Consider the following 16,121-nt stretch of genomic DNA (forward strand, 5'->3'; position numbering starts at 1 on the left):
ACCCATGTCTGTCCCCCCCTGCTGCCTGCCCTGCACCCCCCAGCTCTGCATCGGCCCCCACCCTGCTATTCTTCCCCCCCCCCCGCATCCATCTGTCTGCCCCCCACCCCACCCATGTCTGTCCCCCCCTGCTGCCTGCCCTGCAACCACCCAGCTCTGCATCGACCCCCACCCTGCTATTCTTCCCCCCCCCGCATCCATCTGTCTGGCCCCCACCCCACCCAGCCCAGGCCCCTGTCTGTCCCCCCTGCTGCCTGCCCTGCACCCCCCAGCTCTGCATCGGCCCCCACCCCTGCGTCACTCCAGCCTATCTGCAATCCCCCCCGCCTGCCCCTGCTATCCACCCTGCTATTCTTCCCCCCCCGCATCCATCTGTCTGCCCCCCATCCCACCCATGTCTGTCCCCCCCTGCTGCCTGCCCTGCACCCCCCCAGCTCTGCATCAGCCCCCACCCTGCTATTCTTCCCCCCCCCGCATCCATCTGTCTGCCCCCCACCCCACCCATGTCTGTCCCCCCCTGGTGCCTGCCCTGCAACCACCCAGCTCTGCATCAGCCCCCACCCTGCTATTCTTCCCCCCCCCCGCATCCATCTGTCTGCCCCCCACCCCACCCATGTCTGTCCCCCCCTGGTGCCTGCCCTGCAACCACCCAGCTCTGCATCGACCCCCACCCTGCTATTCTTCCCCCCCCCCCGCATCCATCTGTCTGCCCCCCATCCCACCCATGTCTGTCCCCCCCTGCTGCCTGCCCTGCAACCACCCAGCTCTGCATCGACCCCCACCCTGCTATTCTTCCCCCCCCTGCATCCATCTGTCTGGCCCCCACCCCACCCAGCCCAGCCCCCTGTCTGTCCCCCCTGCTGCCTGCCCTGCACCCCCCCAGCTCTGCATCGCCCCCCACCCCTGCGTCGCTCCAGCCTGCTATCTGCAATCCCCCCGCCTGCCCCTGCTATCCACCCTGCTATTCTTCCCCCCCCCCCGCATCCATCTGTCTGCCAGCCACCCCACCCAGCCCCATGTCTGTCCAGCCTGCTGTCCGCAATCCCTCTGTCTTCCCCCTTCTCATCCACTGTGCTGTCCCCCCCCACACACACTGCATCCGTCTGGCCTGTCCCTTCCCATGTCTGTCTGCTTCCCAACCCCCCCCCCCCCAGTCCCATGTCTGTCGGTCCTGCTGTCTGTCTGCCCCCCACCTGTCCCAGCCCCACGTCTGTCTGTCCTGGTGTCCGTGATCCCTCTGTCTGCCCCCTTCTCATCCACCATGCTGTCCCTCCTCTCCTCCCTTCCCCATCCCCACATCAGTCTGGCCTGCTGTCTCTCTATCCATCTGCCTACTTTCCCAGCATTCATCTGTTCCTTCTCCTATGTCTGTCCATCTACCCCAGCCTCTCTGTCAGCCCCTGCTGCTATCTATCCACCTGCATGCCCCCCCCCAGCACCCATCCATCTGGCTTCCCCCCATCTGTCCATCCACCCCCTCATCTGTCTGTCCCTCTTGCTGTGTCCACCCATGGCCCTCCATTCGGCACCCCCCACCCATGTCTGTCACACCTGTCTTTCTGCCCACCATCCCAGGATCTGTCCATCCCACAGTGCCCAACGTCCTCAAATGGCACCTGTGGCTACCCTCTCCTTTCTCACCTTAGGAGGACGACAAATCAGTGTCTGAAATACAGGTTGCTGCTGCCACCAAAGTCAAAGACACTCTCTTAATCCAGCTCAGAAAAGAGAAATATAGCCACATATAATGGGTTTTTACATTTATTTTATTTGGAAGTGTATATGAATTTATGTACAAATTAGTATATCCATCATGCTCCTGGCTAACATACCAATGTTAGAAATGTAGAGCTGGAAGGGACCTATGGAGGTAACCTCATTCAGCCACCTGCACTGAGGCAGGACCATGTAGATCAGCCCTGACAGGTGTTTGTCCAACCTGTTCTAAAAAGCCTTCACTGATTGGGATTCCACCACCTCCCATGGAAGACTATTTCAGAATTTAGTTAACCCTTATAGTTAGAGAATTTTTCCTAATATGTAACCTAAATCTCCCTTGCTGCAAATTAAGTCCATTAGTTGTGTTCTATCTTCAGTTCACATAGAGAACAATTTATCACAGTCTTCTTTGTAACATAGTTGATGACTTAAGAAAAGACTTATCAGGTCTACCTTAAGACTAAACATGCCCTTTTTAAAAAAACCTTTCCTCATAGGTCAGGTTTTCTAAACCTTTTATAATTTTTGTTGCTTTCCTCTGGATCCTCTCCAACTTAGCCATCTTTCCTAAAGTCTTGTGCCCACAATCTGATACAGTACTCCAGCTGTAGCCTCACCAGTGCCAAGTAAAACAGGATAATTAGCACCTGTGAATTACATACCACACTCCTGAATAATATTCGCCCTTTTCACAAGTGCATCACACTGTTGGTTCATACTCAATTTGCGATCCACTCACCCCCAGAGCCTATTCAGCAGTACTACTACCTAGTCAGTTATTCCCCAGTTTGTAATTGTGCAAATTACTATACTGAGGAATTAAAATCAAATGCATTTATCTTTACTGAATTTAATCTTGGTGATTTCAAACCAATCCTCTCATTTGTCAAAGTTCTTTTGAATTCTAATCCTGTCCTCCAAAGTACTTGCATCCCCTCCCAGTTTGGTGTCATCCACAAATTTTACAAGCACACGCTCCACTCTGTTATCCAAGGCATTATTGAACATATTGACTAGTACTAGACCCAGGACAGGCCCCTGGAGGACCCCAATAGATACACACACACACATCCAGTTAGACAGTAAACCATTAACTACTCTTTGAAAAACCATATTCAAACTGTGCATTCATTTTATAATAATTTAATTTAGACCACATCTCCCAAGTTTGCTAATGAGAATGTCATGAGTGTGTGTGAAAAGCTTTACTAAAATCAAGGTATATCATTTTCTGCTTCACCCCATTCACTATCAGAGCACTAGCCATGTTAGTCCGTATCCACAAAAACGAGGAGTCCGGTAGAACACTTCAATCTCCCTGGACATTCTATAACAGATTTAAAAGTAACCACTCTTCAACAAAAAAACTTCAAAAACAGACTTCAAAGAGAAACTGCAGAGCTACAATTCATTCGCAAATTTAACACCCTTAATTTGGGCTTGAATAGGGACTGGGAGTGGCTGGCTCACTACAAAAGCAATTTCCCCTCTTTTGGTATTGACACCTCTTCATCAATTATTGGGAGTGGACCACATCCACCCTGATTGAATTGGCCCCATCAGCACTGGTTCTCTACTTGTAAGGTAACTCCCGTCTCTTCATGTGTCAGTATATTTATGCCTGCATCTGTAATTTTCACTCCATGCATCCGAAGAAGTGGGTTTTTTACCCATGAAATCTTATGCCCAAATAAATCCGTTAGTCTTTAAGGTGCCACCAGCCTCCTATCCACTAGGTCAGCAACCCTGTCAAAGAAGGAAATTAGATTAATATGGCATGATTAGTTCTTAACAAGTTCCTGTTGGCTATTACTTATAACCCTATTATCCGTTAGGCACTTACCAAGTGATTGTTTAACAATTTGTTCCAGCATCTTTCCAGGTATCGAAATTGGGCTGGCTGGTCTATAATTCCCCAGGTCCTCTGTCCCCTTTTTAAAGACAGATATTATGTTTGTCCTTCTCCAGTCCCCTGGGGTCCCACCCATCCTTCAGAAGTTCTCAAAGAGAATCGCTAACGGTTCCAAGATTGCTTCTGCTAGTTCCCCAAGTACCCTGAGGATTAATTTCATCAGGCCAACTTGAATACATATAACTACTCTAAATATTCTTGCATCCTTACCCAAAAGTAGAATTTCTTTAGTGCCTGGCATTTTAACAGGTCAATCAGCTTGTTTAGATGAATTTATAAATATATAAATGCCGCTCACGAGAAGTCAGTCTCCTTTATAAATCTGTAATATTTATCTTCTCTCTGTACCATTCAGGCCTCAATTTTATGGGGCACTTATGGATATGCTAACTTCACTGTGACTAATCACACGCTTAAAGTTAAGCACATACACAAACATTTGCAGGACCAGGACTTTAAAAGATTGCAAGTTCTTAGAGTAAAAGTTTGGGTGCATTAGAGCAATTGTTTAATAACAACATTAGTAACAACTACAGTTTGCAAGGGTAATTCAAAATAGGTTTTATCATCTATGGATTTGAAAGTCTGCTGGGTCACATGATTTCAAACTGGTATGACTCACCCCTCTTAATTTATTTTTTTTCTTCATTAGAAACTATATTTTCACTGCAATATTTCTCACTATCTGAAACATTTTAAGAGTATTTGTTTCCTTTCTTGAAAGTATTGCTTTGCATTTAAGCTGACTACATGGAAGTCCCCATTCAACTGAGATATACGAATCTTAAGTATCTTTAAAAATTATTGTGTTTAAGTGTACACATTGTAATTCAACTTTTGGTACCATGAGGGTGTAGTAATACCATTGTTTGCAAACATAAAGGGGTGTGACCTTACATTCCTCAAACACTTACATTCCTTTGTATACAATGAAACAGGAAAAACAGGTAGCTATAGATTCCAAAGGGTCCATGCACTGTATTATAAAACAATGTTTTGTTTCACTGACCCACTCATGAACTATATGTCCTGATGTTCACATCAGTTTGTACAACAGAGACTATTAGCAAAACAGCTTTGAACTCTGAACTCCTTTTCCATGGTTAATATTTGTGCAGATTTAGAAAATGACTAATCTTTCAGAAATTGCTATGAAATGTGCTTATAACAAATGTATACATAATACCTTTCTGGTAGTTTCCAGAGGTGTACAAACCTCTACACCGCTACAGGCCCATATGCCCAGTTCATACGGTAACTGTTACCAAAACCAGTGAATCTACCAAAAAAAGTTAGTTGCACTCAGAAGAGCTGCTTGCAGAGGGGAAAGAATAGAGTCTTAAAAGTTGCATGAGCAGCATTATCTTGCAGTTGTGAGCATTCAGTTTCACCTGATATCTATACTGGAGGACTTTTTCCTTAACATCTTGCTTTCTTATTTTGTTTGGAGGTGTGCAAACCATCTGTGATTGCAGAACTGCCAGCCCCAAATGTTTATATATACACACACACACACACACACACACGTCAGGCCCCTCAGAAAATCAGGGGTTGACTTAAAAAGTTTTTGGATATAAAAGTACATTTGGAGTTTATTTGCCTGCTGGGTTTTGAAACTTCAGGATTCACATTTTCAAGCTGATCTATACAACCATGAAGCCTGGAATTTACTAATAAAAAACCAAAAAACAAACAAACCAAAAACACTTGAAGCGGAGATTCTGGTGAATTCATGTGACTCCAGGGATTTAACAAACAAACAAAAACAAATACCACAAGAGCTGGTTTATGTGATAAAGTAATTCCCATACTAATTTTAATCCATGCAGATTTTAGTTGTCTCACTTTTGACTTCTATCTTTTTGTCTTGCTTTCTCATTTTTATGATAAGGACCAAGTAAACCTGAGTGGTCTAATTCCTTTGTCCCAGTTGAAAGAGGAAATATATATATATATATATATATATATATATAAACAGACCAAAGAGCCTAACATTTAAAAAAATAAGGGTATGATTTAGATAAATTCTGGACATATTAATCTAATCTGTGTCCATTTCTGTAATACCTATGATGAATCTGTAAAAATGCCACAGACATTTGTTGAATAAATCCTTAACATAGAAAAAAAGAATATTCAGAAAGAATTCAGTGATTTCAGATTGTTGAATTAAGAAAACTTTGTTCTACGCATAGGTACCCATAAGGACATGTCAACATTTCAGCACCAACAGCCTTTATTCAAGACTCATGCTCTCAACAAACCTGTCTCTTTAGTGCCCCTGTATCTTATACTTCATGCATACTACAGGAGCTGAATTCAGGAAAGCTATACTACTGTAATGAAAACTTTGAAGTCTATTCAGAGACCTGGTTGTCAACTTTAATTCTAATTTATGCCATGCTGACAGTGAGTATGTTCACCTTTCATTCCTCCTCCTCCTCCTCTTCTGATTTACTTATTTCAGCTTGCAAACATGTTAAGTATTTGAGCTCTCCTACAGATAAGCAGTAGGAATGTGTTCTTTACAATGATCTTACCTAATGTACTGCGGTGTGAAGCACTATGTATTTAGGTTTCACAGTAACAGCCCTGTTAGTCTGTATTCGCAAAAAGAAAAGGAGTACTTGTGGCACCTTAGAGACTAACCAATTTATTTGAGCATGAGCTTTCGTGAGCTACAGCTCACTTCATCGGATGCATACTGTGGAAAGTACAGAAGATCTTTTTATACACACAAACCATGAAAAAATGGGTGTTTACCACTACAAAAGGTTTTCTCTCCTCCCACTCCACTCTCCTGCTGGTAATAGCTTATCTAAAGTGATCACTCTCCTTACAATGCGTATGATAATCAAGTTGGGCCATTTCCAGCACAAATCCAGGTTTTCTCCCCACCCCACTCCCACAAACCCACTCTCCTGTTGGTAATAGCAAAAAGAAAAGGAGTACTTGTGGCACCTTAGAGACTAACCAATTTATTTGAGCATAAGCTTTCGTGAGCTACAGCTCACTTCATCGGGTGCATTCATGCATGTAGCCATTTCCAGCACAAATCCAGGTTTTTTGTTTTTTTTTTCCCCACACACAAACCCACTCTCCTGTTGGTAACAGCTTATCTAAAGTGATCACTCTCCTTACAATGTGTATGATAATCAAGGTGGGCCATTTCCAGCACAAATCCAGGGTTTAACAAGAACGTCGGGGGGGGGGGGTGGTAGGAAAAAACAAGGGGAAATAGGCTACCTTGCATAATGACTTAGCCACTCCCAGTCTCTATTTAAGCCTAAGTTAATTGTATCCAATTTGCAAATGAATTCCAATTCAACAGTCTCTCGCTGGAGTCTGGTTTGAAGTTTTCCTGTTGTAATATTGCAACTTTCATGTCTGTAATCGCGTGACCAGAGAGATTGAAGTGTTCTCTGACTGGATTTTGAATGTTATAATTCTTGACATCTGATTTGTGTCCATTTATTCTTTTACGTAGAGACTGTCCAGTTTGACCAATGTACATGGCAGAGGGGCATTGCTGACATGGTAGATATCACATTGGTGGATGTGCAGGTGAACGAGCCTCTGATAGTGTGGCTGATGTTATTAGGCCCTGTTATTATTCCCCTGAATAGATATGTGGGTACAGTTGGCAACGGGCTTTGTTGCAATGATGGGTTCCTGGGTTAGTGGTTCTGTTGTGTGGTATGTGGTTGCTGGTGAGTATTTGCTTCAGGTTGGGGGGCTGTCTGTAGGCAAGGACTGGCCTGTCTCCCAAGATTTGTGAAAGTGTTGGGTCATCCTTCAGGATAGGTTGTAGATCCTTAATAATGCGTTGGAGGGGTTTTAGTTGGGGGCTGAAGGTGACAGCTAGTGGTGTTCTGTTATTTTCTTTGTTAGGCCTGTCCTGTAGTAAGTGACTTCTGGGAACTCTTCTGGCTCTATCAATCTGTTTCTTCACTTCCGCAGGTGGGTATTGTAGTTGTAAGAATGCTTGATAGAGATCTTGTAGGTATTTGTCTCTGTCTGAGGGCTTGGAGCAAATGCAGTTGTATTGCAGAGCTTGGCTGTGGACGATGGATCGTGTGCTGTGGTCAGGGTGAAAGCTGGAGGCATGTAGGTAGGAATAGCGGTCAGTAGGTTTCCGGTATAGAGTGGTGTTTATGTGACCATCGTTTATTAGCACTGTAGTGTCCAGGAAGTGGATCTCTTGTGTGGACTGGACCAGGCTGAGGTTGATGGTGGGATGGAAATTGTTGAAATCATGGTGGAATTCCTCAAGGGCTTCTTTTCCATGGGTCCAGATGATGAAGATGTCATCAATATAATGCAAGTAGAGTAGGAGCGTTAGGGGACGAGAGCTGAGGAAGCGTTGTTCTAAGTCAGCCATAAAAATGTTGGCATACTGTGGGGCCATGCGGGTACCCATAGCAGTGCCGCTGATTTGAAGGTATACGTTGTCCCCAAATGTGAAATAGTTATGGGTAAGGACAAAGTCACAAAGTTCAGCCACCAGGTTAGCCGTGACATTATCGGGGATAGTGTTCTTGACGGCTTGTAGTCCATCTTTGTGTGGAATGTTGATGTAGAGGGCTTCTACATCCATAGTGGCCGGGATGGTGTCATCAGGAAGATCACCGATGGATTGTAGTTTCCTGAGGAAGTCAGTGGTGTCTCGAAGGTAGCTGGGAGTGCTGGTAGCATAGGGCCTGAGGAGGGAGTCTACATAGCCAGACAATCCTGCTGTCAGGGTGCCAATGCCAATGTATTTACTGAGTGCTAATGTTTGAAATCTCAGAGAGCTAAAGCTCCATCAAAGTGGAGAAATATATCCAGTTCAATGTGCATTACACACTGGCTGCTGCAAACTTTCTTAAGCTATCAGCATTCAGCACATATACAAATCTCACAAAAACAAGACCTCAAGCCTGTACTGGTTCCTAACTAAAGGAAGAAACAGTTTCATATCAATGGAATGCTTTGGTAGGTGGGGAAACAAAATTTGTTTATTGCACAACTGATGTTCAAAGGCAATCCAAACATTAAAAGTGTATCATACGAATCAATTTCTAATAATAATTAGAGACAGGCTATTTCAGAGAGAAGGAAGAGGGAATTCGGGTGTTACATTAGGACAAGTGCAAAATTATTTTCCTGATGTAAAACACTTCTAAAGAGAAGCCCTGGTCGGTTTCTGACAAAAGTTAACGTGGCATGACATAGCATGGCCTAGTAGCACATGTCAATAAGTGCACAGAGAGGGTCTATCCTGCTCCTAAAGTCATGGCAAAGCTCCCCTCAGCTCCAGTTGGCACAGTATAGGATCCTCAGATAGTTCCATGCAGATTACTTAGCCTCAAATTTCCCCTTAAAGGGCCCAATCCTGCAAGGTGCTGACATCCTCAGCTCCCCACTGACTTGTGAGGTATGGCGCACCGGGCAGGATCAGGCTCAAATTACATGCGTTTCTAAAAGGATTTAAAGGAATAGATTCCACCACTATGCCCCACGCTACTGTGAAAAGGGGAGGTGGGGGAAGAGAGTGGCAATAACGGGCGAGTCCCTGGCCATGCGACTTCGTTCAAGAAGTCATAACGAGACAAAGAACATTGCTTAGGCCCAGGGTCCTCGCACCAACAATCCCTGACTCTGGTGACTCCTCCTTGCCATTTGTCTCCCTTCCCACCAAGTGGATCTATCGGGATCCACAGTGGGTTTAGAGAGTAAATCCTCTGGCTTCTTCTACTGGAGGACAAATCTCACTGGAGGAAATTATGAGGAAACTCCGCAAGTTTCAGTCTGCTGCATTTCCACTCCCTTGTCTCTGCACAAGCCATGCAGGGAAAAAATGTAGCTTTAACCTCAAAGACAGCCAGACTAATATGTTTCCAGTTTAGGTAAGAAGGAAGACTGGACCTCCAGAAAAGAAAACAGCTGAAAAACATTAAAGTTGTATGTTTCAATGGATTGTGTGAAATGTGGGCATTAATTCTGGATACTTGTGGGGAATGGAATCCAATTAGAAGAACAACAACAAACACTAAGCATAAAATTAAGAGGTTACACCAGCGCAGGGCTATATATGTAGATTTATGACATGTTCCCTGCATGATCTACAGGGGCCAATGGGCCACCTGCAACATTATTAAAGTGCTAGAAGAACTGGTGATGTGGAGAAACACTATGGGCAGGTCTACACTTAAAGTGGTGCAGTGGCAGAGCTGCACCCATGCAACTGTAGCACTTCAGTGAAGATGCTCCTACGCCAACAGGAGACTCTCCCCCATCGGCGCAGTTAATCCACCTCCACAAAAGAGGCAGCAGCTACGCCGACAGGAGAAGCCCTGTCATTTTCCTGTAGTACTTTCTACATGGGGCAGCGTTAGGTCAGTATAACGGATTTTTCACACCCCTGAGTGATGCAGTTATACTCATGTAAGTTTGTAGTGTAGACCTGGCCTATGATGCTAACTGATAACAACAACAACAGTCTAGAGACCAGGACGTTAGAGACTTGGAAATGGCAGAAGAAATGCAGGCTCAGTTTTTCCACTTTGAGGCTTTATGTCTCAAATGTAGGTAACAAATTATTCAGTGAATGGAGTGCCCCTAAGGAATCCTAAATGAATCACTGGTGGAAGAGAATGGTTCAAAGCTACACACTTGCTATTCTGTGGCCATAATTTTCTGGGATGGTCTGTTTGAACATTGTGTGACCCCAGGATACAGGTATTTGAAGGCAAACTTTTAAGTGCAACATAAATTAGCTTACATTATAAGATGTGCTGCCACACAAGAAGATCTTACCAGGGGATTTTAATCAAGCTGTAAGAAAGTTGAGAAAATAAACGTAAGTATTAGTAAAGATCTGTGTCAACTTGGACTGACTAAGCTGCGGTGTCTAGAATCATCACATGGGAATGGAAAAGGCATCAAACCCAGCAGGCTGTATATTAGCATCAACCCAGATCTCGTATTCAGAAAAGCTGCTGAGTAAATCTGAGTTTTTATTACACACATCACAATGGCATATAGACACCGAATATAAGCAAGAATAGCATCAATTCTGCCTCACAGAAGAGCACAAGAGCTGCAGAGAGGCAAAGTATTATTGGATACATTAAAAAAAAAGCTGATTACCTTTTTTGAGATGGGTGGTCCTGAATGGTACCTGTTATAGGTACATAGCCAGGACAACTGATGGGTTGTGTAGGTTTTCAATAGACAGCTGGTGTTTGGCTATCTTCAGTCTTTGCAAATATTTAAAAACAAATAGGGTATGCTCAGATACAGGAAAAATCCTTTTCATCAGCTGCTGTTGCTGTGAATAGCTCAGTCAATATGTTTGTAAGCACTTCTGATCCTGTTTGCCGATTCCTGTAATGCTCACCCTGAAGAATCAAAGATTTTTTAAAAATGTAATTGCAACTGATTGACATATGCCTGCTAGAAAGGCAGTTACTGATTGCTGTAGTTCTCACTCCACCACAGTTAAAAAGATGAACTAAGATTACTTGTCAAAATGAATGAAGGAGAAACCCAAACAAATACCCCTCAGCCATTCATTCTGGGGCAGACATTAAATGTCTGAAACGTGACGAAATAATCAGATACTTTTGGAAGCTGATAGATACAAGGAAAGATAAAGGCCCATTCAGCCAATAAACTCCTGAAGCCAAGGTGGCCATAATGGTGGTAAGCAGCTTAAGAGTTCCTGAAAGCCCAACAAAAAGCGGTTCACTCATCAACTGCTGATCTTTAGATTTGCTTCTGACAGATACCAATGCAACCCGCAGGCTTCCAATATAAGAAACAGGAAGGAGCAATGCCAGACCAGAACCCCACTTTCTGCAATCACAGAAAGCTGGGCACGTGGGATACAACTCTGTGTTCCTTGCTTTAAGTGAAGGTGTGGCTAAAATGAGGGCTGACTAAAAGTGCAGTCTTCTTTCTTGGCAGACTTATTCCCTCTGTACAGTCCAGGTCATATCTACTGACTTCACTGGCCAGAATAAGGTTTTACTACTCTTTTCCCTGTTTAGCCTTGCAAAGCCTGTATAGGGATGAGAGAGGAGGCTGCATTCTGTTCTTACTCACCCATCATCCACCTAAGTGTTAGCTAAGTTCCAGTTGCAGAACGTTTGCTTCTGGGGATTACGCACAAACCAGAAAAAAGAAAACTAAGCAGTTTGATTTCCAGATTCTGGAGTGAATTGGGGATGCTGGCATTTAGAACAAAAAAAATGTTCTTACTTGTGAATTGATCTAACAAGGAGTCACTGAGGGCAAAATTCAACCCCATGCAGAGAATAATACAAGCCTTGCACTACTTAAGTCTCACTTAAGTGTTGAAAACATGGCTTACGAGGTGCACAGGCCTTGTACTACCTCACAGCAAAGGGGTGAACCTTACTTTATGATTCAAATACAGAACCCCATGATATAGCAGTGTGACACAGAAACCCTTCAGAATGCCCAATGCATACTGATGGGGTGGCATCTTATACTCTGTTGCGGTGGCATCAATGACTGCACAAGATACAAGACAATGGAGAGATTCAGACCCTTAAATCTCCTCAATTACCCTTAAGCATGTTGCGCACAGAAGTCCCTTACATTGTACAGTTCCTGAGCAATACATTTCAGTTGTCAAGCCCCTTAGTCTTTGGTGAAAACACAGGTGCACAGACAATTCCCTGCATACACTCTTAATTATTTGAAAAACAAAACACTAGTAAGGTGCAGCAATTGGCACCATATGGGTGTTGTCTGACCATTTCAAATGCAAGCAAAAGGACAATCTATTTAGTAAATGTACAGAGCTATCACAGAATGATCTTTTCTTTCCGCCTACTGTATCTAGGGCTTTATGTTAACCCCCTCAGCATGGTGTCTGAGTGCTTTGCAGAGGTGTCATAATTAGAATTGGCCAATAATGTGATTTTCCTCCCTAGTTCACCCAAGGCAAAATGAAAATGTGTTTTTAGAGAACTTTAAGTTTTATAGTTGAAAACAACCTTGTAAGTCATCTGTTCCCTCACAGGCTCTGCTGCACTCTCTATGCAGAGGATCATACTAAATCATAGAATCATAGAACCAGAAGGGACATTGAGAGGTTACCTAGTCCGCTCCCCTGCACTCATGGCTGGACTAATTATCTAGACCATCCCTGACAGGTGTTTATCTAACCTGCTCTTAAAAATCTCCAGTGATGGAGATCCCACAACCACCCTACGCAATTTATTCCAGTGCTTAACCACCCTGACAGGAGGATTTTCCTAAAGTCCAAACTAAACCGCCCTGGCTGCAATTTAAGCCCATTGCTTCTTGTCCTGTGCTCAGAGGTTAAGAAAAACAATTTTTCTTCCTCCTCCTTATAACAACCTTTTACATATTTGAAAAAGTATGTCCCCTCTCAGTCTTCTCTTTTGCAGACTAAAACCCAATATTTTCAATCTTCCCTCATAGGTCATGTTTTCTAGACCTTTAATCATTTTTGCTGCTCTTCTCTGGACTTTCTCCAATTTGTCCACATCTTTCCTGAAATGTGGTGGCCAGAACTGGACACAATACTCCAGTTGAGGCCTAATCAGCGCGGAGCAGAGCAGAAGAATTACTTTTTGTGTCTTGCTTACAACACTCCTGTTAATACATCCCAGAAGGATGTTCACTTTTTTTTGCAACAGCGTTACACTGTTGATTCATATTTAGCTTGTGGTTCACTATGATCCCCCGATCCCTTTTTGCAGTACTCCTTCCTAGGCAGTCATTTCCCATTTTGTACGTGTGCAACTGATTGTTCCTTCCTAAATGGAGTACTTTGCATTTGTCTGTATTGAATTTCATCCTATTTACTTCAGACCATTTCTCCAGTTTGTCCAGATCATTTTGAATTTTAATCCTATCCTCCAAAGCACTTGCAACCCCTCCCAGCTTGGTATCATCCACAAAATTTATAACTTTTTAATGTTTACTCTCTATGCCATTATCTAAATCATTGATGAAGATATTGAATAGAACTGGACCCAGAACAGATCCCTGCGGGACCCCACTCATTATGCACTTCCAGCATGACTCTGAACCACTGATGATTACTCTCAGGGAATGGTTTTCCAACCAGTTTTGCACCTACCTTATAGTAGCTCCATCTAGGTTGGATTTCCCTAGTTTATTTATGAGAAGGTCATGTGGGACAGTATCAAAAGGTTTACTAAAATCAAGATATACCATGTCTACCGCTTCCCCCCTATCCACAAGGCTTGTTACCCTGTCAAAGAAAGCTATCAGGTTGGTTTGACGCTATTTGTTTTGACAAATCCATGCTGACTTACTTATCACCTTATTATCTTCTAGATGTTTGCAAACTGATTGCTTAATTATTTGCTCCATTATCTTTCCAGGTCCAGAAGTTAAGATGAAAAAAGCTAATGTAGTGCCAATCTTTAAAAAAGGGAAGAAAGAGGATCCTGGGAACTACAGGCCAGTCAGCCTCACCTCAGTCCCTGGAAAAATCATGGAGCAGGTCCTCAAAGAATCAATCCTGATGCACTTGCATGAGAGGAAAGTGATCAGGAACAGCCAGCATGGATTCACCAAGGGAAGGTCATGCCTGACTAATCTAATCGCCTTTTATGATGAGATTACTGGTTCTGTGGATGAAGGGAAAGCAGTGGATGTATTGTTTCTTGACTTTAGCAAAGCTTTTGATACGGTCTCCCACAGTATTCTTGTCAGCAAGTTAAGGAAGTATGGGCTGGATGAATGCACTATAAGGTGGGTAGAAAGCTGGCTAGATTGTCGGGCTCAACGGGTAGTGATCAATGGCTCCATGTCTAGTTGGCAGCCGGTATCAAGTGGAGTGCCCCAAGGGTCGGTCCTGGGGCCGGTTTTGTTCAATATCTTCATAAATGATCTGGAGGATGGTGTGGATTGCACTCAGCAAATTTGCGGATGATACTAAACTGGGAGGAGTGGTAGATACGCTGGAGGGCAGGGATAGGATACAGAAGGACCTAGACAAATTGGAGGATTGGGCCAAAAGAAATCTGATGAGGTTCAATAAGGATAAGTGCAGGGTCCTGCACTTAGGACGGAAGAATCCAATGCACTGCTACAGACTAGGGATCGAATGGCTAGGCAGCAGTTCTGCGGAAAAGGACCTAGGGGTGACAGTGGACGAGAAGCTGGATATGAGTCAGCAGCGTGCCCTTGTTGCCAAGAAGGCCAATGGCATTTTGGGATGTATAAGTAGGGGCATAGCGAGCAGATCGAGGGACGTGATCGTTCCCCTCTATTCGACATTGGTGAGGCCTCATCTGGAGTACTATGTCCAGTTTTGGGCCCCACACTACAAGAAGGATGTGGATAAATTGGAGAGAGTCCAGCGAAGGGCAACAAAAATGATTAGGGGTCTGGAACACATGAGTTATGAGGAGAGGCTGAGGGAGCTGGGATTGTTTAGCCTGCAGAAGAGAAGAATGAGGGGGGATTTGATAGCTGCTTTCAACTACCTGAAAGGGGGTTCCAAAGAGGATGGCTCTAGACTGTTTTCAATGGTAGCAGATGACAGAACGAGGAGTAATGGTCTCAAGTTGCAGTGGGGGAGGTTTAGATTGGATATTAGGAAAAAAATTTTCACTAAGAGGGTGGTGAAACGCTGGAATGCGTTACCTAGGGAGGTGGTAGAATCTCCTTCCTTAGAGGTTTTTAAGGTCAGGCTTGACAAAGCCCTGGCTGGGATGATTTGACTGGGAATTGGTCCTGCTTCGAGCAGGGGGTTGGACTAGATGGCCTTCAGGGGTCCCTTCCAACCCTGATATTCTATGACTGGTCTGTAATTCCCTAGGTTGTCCTTATTTCCCTTTTTATAGATGAGCACTATATTTGTCCTTTTCCAGTCTTCTGGAATCTCTCCATGACTTCTCAAAGATAATCTCTTATGGCTCAGATATCTCCGCAATCAGCTCCTTGAGTATTCTGGGATGTATTTCATCAGGCCCTGGTGACTTGAAGACATCTGATTTGTCCAAGTAATTTGTAACTTGTTCTTTCCCTATTGTAGCCTCTTATGGTCCTACCTCATTTTCAGTGGCATTCACTACGTTAGATGTCCAATCACCACCAACCTTCTTGGTGAAAACTGAAACAAAGAAGTCATTAAGGACCTCTGCCATTTCCGCATTTTCTGTTATTTTCGCCCTCTCATTGAGTAATGGGCCTACCCTATCCTTGGTCTTCCTCTTGCTTCTAATGTATTTGTACAATGTTTTCTTGTTACCCTTTATGTCTCTAGCTAGTTTTGTGCCTTGGCCTTTCAAATTTTGTCCCTACAAACTTGTGTTATTTGTTTATATTCATCTTTTGTAATTGGACCTAGTTTCCACTTTTTGTAGGACTCTTCTTTGAATTTCATATAATTGAAGATCTGGTAAATTAAGCCAGGCTGGTCTCTTGCCATACTTCCTATCTTTCCTACGCAGTGGAATAGTTTCTTCTTGTG

At 43.8% G+C, this 16,121-nt stretch overlaps 1 long non-coding RNA gene across 2 annotated transcripts in view; it reads right to left on the reverse strand.

Annotated features, from left to right (window-relative positions):
- Nucleotides 1–1,815: 1,815 nt before the first annotated feature.
- LOC140901156 (uncharacterized) overlaps nt 1,816–16,121 on the reverse strand; it is a 29,700-nt gene continuing 15,394 nt past the window's right edge. Inside the window, exon 3 of one of the 2 annotated variants that reach the window (XR_012155786.1) lies at nt 1,816–3,465. This is a non-coding gene — a long non-coding RNA (uncharacterized LOC140901156). Of the gene's footprint in view, nt 3,466–10,768; nt 11,014–16,121 lie in introns of those variants that run through there. The other variant, XR_012155785.2, reaches the window with a different exon arrangement.

This window comes from Lepidochelys kempii, chromosome 21 (assembly GCF_965140285.1).
Source record: "Lepidochelys kempii isolate rLepKem1 chromosome 21, rLepKem1.hap1, whole genome shotgun sequence".
NCBI lineage: Eukaryota > Metazoa > Chordata > Testudines > Cheloniidae > Lepidochelys > Lepidochelys kempii.